Below are 6,161 nucleotides of genomic sequence, written 5' to 3' on the forward strand. Positions count from 1 at the left end.
CATTCCGTAGCAGGACCCCAAGATTACAATTTAATCTGACAGCAGAAGACCTCAACAGAGGGTGACATTATAGATGCAGTGAGGGCTTTAAAATGTGTTCACCTTAAAAACAGTAACATCTCCATTTTTCCTGGCTTCAACTTCAGCCAAGTGTTAATCTTGGCTAGGCACTGAGAAAATGAAGTCAATAGAGTGCAATAGTGGAGGGACAAGGAGAACTGCAATTTAAGTCATTGCCTCATGTGTAACATCACCATTAAGGGCACCAAAGTGCTTTCTAAAGTCTTCTAGAAAAGAAGAGAAAAATCAAGGACCTTTCTACAAATCTATCGAAAAACAGATAAGTTATTATTATTTTAGAAATCTGTGTTTCTCCTCTGTTAATGTATTTATACCATTCCCATTACTATGGCATTATTAAGTAACACAGGAACAAGGCAAAAACATTATATTTGTTTATTCTGCCGGTCACCTTTAAAAAAATGGCACCAGTTGGCTCAACTGCAACAAGTGACTCTGAAATATCAGTGGCAGCATGGGCAGGGGTAGGAAACAGCTGTTGTGTGCTTATTGCTTCTTAAAGAGCCTTCTCCCAGTGTACCAGATCCTGATTTGAAATAGAACTCTAAACAGTGCTGTTGTTGCCAGGAAATTTTCATTTCTTTGGTGACACATCAGCTAGACAGATAATTAAACAGAATATAAGCAAGTCTGTCCACTGTGAAAATGAAATTTTGATCCTGATCACAATTCAATGGGAAAAATATCTCTACGGCCGAAAGCAACCGAGGGTTTAAAACGCTGTATGCAGCAATCCAGCAGCCTCAGTCAGCAAATCCTCCAACTTGGCATGACCTTAGAAAGACCCAATCAATAAAAGTTCTCTCTAGCATCTCTCTAGTTCTCTAAGCATCACCACTCTATCAACTCTGGGTATTATGAATGTAATGCCATATCAGCTACAAACCAGCCACTGAGACTGAATGCCAAACGTTTGTCTATTGACAGTCCATTCTTAATTCAAATATCAAAAACTAACCTCAGAAAATTAAAAAAAAAAAAAGATGAAATCCCTATCTCTAAGAGGATAAACAAAATCTACCATCCTGACTGCCATAACATACTTCAGCCATTACCAGAACTAGAGACTCACCATCCCCATCACACACACAACAAAAAAACCGCATGCTGTTACAACCACAACCAAAGCATGGCTATGACCAATCCATGTTATTCATAGACTATAAAGCTAAAAGATCAGATTGTCTGACCTAGTGCACAACAGCGACCCATGGACTTCCCTGAATTAATTTGTTTGACAATTGCAACTCTTGAATGTTCACCCTCGTCCCTGTAGGACACGTGGGCAGGGCAGGGCAGGGCAAGGCAAAGCAGCAGACTCTGCTTCCAGACATTTTCTAACTTTAGGCAACCAAGCTTTAATATGTTGCCATTTGTTCATAATACATGTGTTTACCACCCTAAAATTTATGTTTTTTTTAAATGGGCATTTAATTTGTTTGTGAAAATTCTATACATATCCTATCTACAAGGAGGTTTGGCCTTTCATACAACGAAGATACTAGATTATTTGACTTTTTTTGTTTGTTTTCTGCTTTGGTCATGATCTGTCTATTACTGTTTCAACTCTATGAATGAGTCACTTGCTCTGATATTTTCTTTCTTTCTTTTAAAGCAAATTTGCTTTGTTTTGTGATTAAAACCTACCAGTTCTGCTGCTGTTTAATCCCCAGTGGGGATTATACTTAGTTTGAGTCAGGCTTCTGACTAATTTACAATCTCCAGTTACTGCTGGGTGTTTAACTGGAAAAGGGACCACCTCAATTGCTTATTAAGAGGGAGAAGAAATTGTTAAATTTTCAGTGGTGTTTTTGTAACTACTAGAAGAAGGATCTAGAAGTAACATCAAATGACTTCTTTTTTTCTATAGGAATTTCTATACTGTATCAGACCAGTGGTCCATCTAGTCACATTTCCTGTCTCTGATCATGACCCATACCAGATGCTTCAGGGAAAAACCTGGTGGGGAACAATTGTGGTATGATATGCCACATAAAGAAGTTTCTTCCTAATCTCTGTAAAATTAATTTGATTTATACCATGAAGCGCGAGAATTTATCTCTCCATTTTTAAACCTATTTTCCACCTAAACATCTAATCCTGTTTTGAATCCTACTAAGTTATTGGTCTCAGTGATACCCTGTGGCACTGAATTAGTTATGCATTGTCAAAAAAAAAAAGTATTCCCTTTCACAGTGTTGCCTGCTCTTGTGATTTTATTGTGAGGTTGCAATATTTGGTGTAGGGTAAAATTTTCAAAAATGCCTGAGTGACTTAGCAACTAGAGCTGATCAGAAAAATATTGGCAAAACAATTTTTCTTTGGAATTTACTGTTTTGTCCAAACGTTCTATAGGGGCATGTCAATTTTGATGCAAATTTCCTGCCATCTTGCCCATTTGGCTCCTCAGTTGGTTGAATAATGTGAAGCTTGAGAGCCTGGATGCCCTGGGAGCCCCACCCTCCAGACTCCTGCCGCCTTTGTCAGCTCAGGGTCCCTGGCTCTGATGCAACCTTCCGGGAGGACTGGTTCTGGAGATGGGGCTTCCGATAGAGCTGGGAAGAGAATGGTAACTTCATTTTGTAGATATTTCAAAATGTTGAGGTTTTGTTCAAAATCAGAACGAAACCAAATTTTGATATCTCTAAATCCTCTGCAAAACAGAAGTACCAATCTCTGTCCAGCTCTATTATCAGCCTAAGCCCCAAAGGCACTTTCAAACATTTGAACCACGTCCCTTAAGGCCCAACTCCAGGATTCAGATAATTACATGAGAATCTCAGCTTTATTTTTTTTAAGTAAGTTCCTAACCCTCATGGTTATGTGGAAAGATTTGAAAATATGAACCCTTTAGAGTCAAAGAAGAAAAGGCCAATAAAAATAACCTAACATTCATTATTTGTTAGAATCGTATGGTTCTTAAGCCAATCACAGAATTCTGGAGCTATGACTCATGTTTGGAGTCAGCAATACAGTGTCAGCTTCAAATTTGCTGTCTTTCAGTTAAATTGCATGTCCCCTTGTTCTTGTATTGTTAGTAAAGGCAAATAGAGAGTGTCCAATTTACCTTCTCTGTACAATTCATTATTTTGTATGTTTCTACTATATTTTCTCTCATTTGTCCTCTCCCTAAACTAAACAATTCCATTCTTTTCAGTGTCTTTCAAAAGTCTTTCCATGTGTCTTATTCAGCGTTTCTCAAAATTTTCAGATTGGCAACCCCTTATTCAAAGCCAAATTTTCATTACCCTTTACATTTACTATAAAATTAAGAATAAAAAAATATATAATTGATAACAAATGATAAACCTATACCTTTATTTGTGTGTGTGTTTCAAGAAGTGGACCACAACTACCTGACATTTAAGGATAAGAGGTGTGGGGAGTGGAGGAATGAGATTTCCTTCACATTAATTTGTAATAAAACTTTTAATGTCTTGTGATGCTCCTGATTACCTTTCACAACTGCTTTGGGAATTGTGACTAGAGCTGAGTGAAATATTTTGACCAAAAATCGTTTTTCGGTGAAATATGCAGATTTGGCAACACTGAAATATTTAGCAAATTTGCATTGATTTTGCCAAAAAAATTTCAATAGGGGGAGGAATAAAAAACATCTGAAAAAATCAAAATGTTTTGTTTCAACACTTTTGAAACAAAATATTTTGATGTTTTTATTCTAAATGACTTCATTTCAAAAATATTGTCATTTATTTATTTTTAATTTAAAGACATTAAAAATGCTAAAATCAAAACAGTGTTTCATGTTGGGTCAAATAAAATGTTTCATTCAATGCAATTTTTGACATTTTGATAAAAATTTGTTTTCAGTTTTGGCCTAAAACTATTGTTTCCCCAATTTTTCAGACTTGCCAGCAAACTGAAAAATCTGTTATTCACCCAGCTCTAGTCATGACCCACCAGTTGGTTAAAATTGCTCTAATTTTCCTTGCCCATCTCTGAAATGTCCTTCATTTCTGCTACATTCTTTTTCAGAGATTGGGTGGCTTTAACTTTACATGGCATGGGCTGATTCAGTTGTATTCCAACCCCTTGGGGTGGGGGGAATCTGTCCAGCAAATCTTTACAAATCTTTTAATACCTAAAGATTGAAAATATCCTCCTTCTTCTTTTAAAGATTTCATTCCAATGAAGTAATAAATCTGTTCAGGTTAAATGAGAATTTGTAAGGAAAAGTAATTTCATATGTAAATTTAGAAGTTGTATCCTCAGGTTAATTCTTTGGTGGTAAACAGGCATCATGCTGTATTAAGTGAAATCAAATATTCATTAACCTGGATCTCTATTTTAAATGAATATTCCCCTCCCCAGTTCCCCTGACTTTACTAAAATGAACGTCATTATTAATAAAAATGGGCAGAAGATCCAGCACCAAGGCATATGTAGAGCTATAGGCTAGTATTGGGGGTGCCCATTGCCTGTAATTGACCTTATAGAGAAGTGTCAAAATGCATGTTCTCTATTCTTCATAAATGCAAACATGCACCAATATTTAAAATGTTTCTAGTACAAATATTTTAACTTTGTAGAAAACAAGTTAGAAAAAAAATGACAGTGAAGGTTTGTAAAATATCACTTTTCATACTATTCTAAATAATATGTCTCAGTTAAGTGTGCCTTTAAGAAATGTGAAATGTTTAATAATACTGGACTAAACCCTGAAGTCCTTACCTTTTCTGGGTTTGAGTAGAATTCTTACTGAAGAAAGAGGGAATTTTACTGAGTAAAGATTTCAGGATTTAGTCCACCATTATTTTTCACTTCTGATGTGGAATTATATGGGTCATATATATAAAACTGGTATTCTAATTTAAAAGAGCAGATAATTTGAAAATCTGCAATAGAATTTCATAAAGTTTTCCCTGATGTATTTGAAGAATTTAAGATGCTATTAATTTTCTTGAGGTACTTAGTTGAGAATATTCGGAAGCTATATTAAGTTCTCTCTTTCTCTGATGTATTGATGACCCCTTTTATCATAACATCTCAGTACATCAAAACTTTAATGCACTTCTCATAATGCTCCACTATGGGAAGTGGCATTGTCCCCATTTTACAGATGGGGAACTCAGGTGCAGAGTGCCTAAGTGATTTGTGCAAGATCACCCAGGTAGACTGTGGCAAAGACTCGCAGGCCTTGCCTTGTGCTCTAACCACTGGTTCATCCTTCCAGCATAGATTATTCAATTTGTAATAAAAATCAACCCATTTTAGTGCCTTTTAATCTGAGGATTTGAAAGTGTTTTACAGGATCTAAGTAGGCCTCATAGCATCATTATGAGGCAGGTAACAATACACAAATCCATTTACAGTGGAGTAGAAAACAGAACCGAATCAAAAATATTTGCATGCAGTATTTGGGGGTTCTTCTATAAATTCAGGTAGGATAGTGTTCTTAATGCTTTTTTTGGAGGGTTTTTTTTTTAAATGATGCAAAGTATAGAAAATAAAACAGATTTTTTTGGGAGGCTGGGGGAAATATGAATAATCTTTGACTTCTTCTCCACTCAATCCCAAATCTTCCCTAACAGTCTTAATTCTTTCCACTTGCACATGTTTTTTGATTGTATATTCAATAAATTCTTTCCATTTCATATTTAATCACTGATGTTATAAAAGGATTGTCATAAATATAAAGGGAAGGGTAAACCCCTTTAAAATCCCTCCTGGCCAGAGGAAAAATCCTCTCACCTGTAAAGGGTTAAGAAGCTAGGATAACCTCGCTGGCACCTGACCAAAATGACCAATGAGGAGACAAGATACTTTCAAAAGCTGGGAGGAGGGAAAAACAAAGGGTCTGTCTGTGTGATGCTTTTGCCGGGGACAGAACAGGAATGGAGTCTTAGAACTTAGTAAGTAATCTAGCTCGATATGCGTTAGATTATGATTTCTTTAAATGGCTGAGAAAATAAACTGGGCTGAATAGAATGGATATTCCTGTCTGTGTGTCTTTTTGTAACTTAAGGTTTTGCCTAGAGGGATTCTCTATGTTTTGAATCTAATTACCCTGTAAAGTATTTACCATCCTGATTTTACAGAGGTGATTCTTTTTTACTGTT

Source organism: Lepidochelys kempii, chromosome 4 (genome assembly GCF_965140285.1).
Source record: "Lepidochelys kempii isolate rLepKem1 chromosome 4, rLepKem1.hap1, whole genome shotgun sequence".
Taxonomy (NCBI): Eukaryota; Metazoa; Chordata; order Testudines; family Cheloniidae; genus Lepidochelys; species Lepidochelys kempii.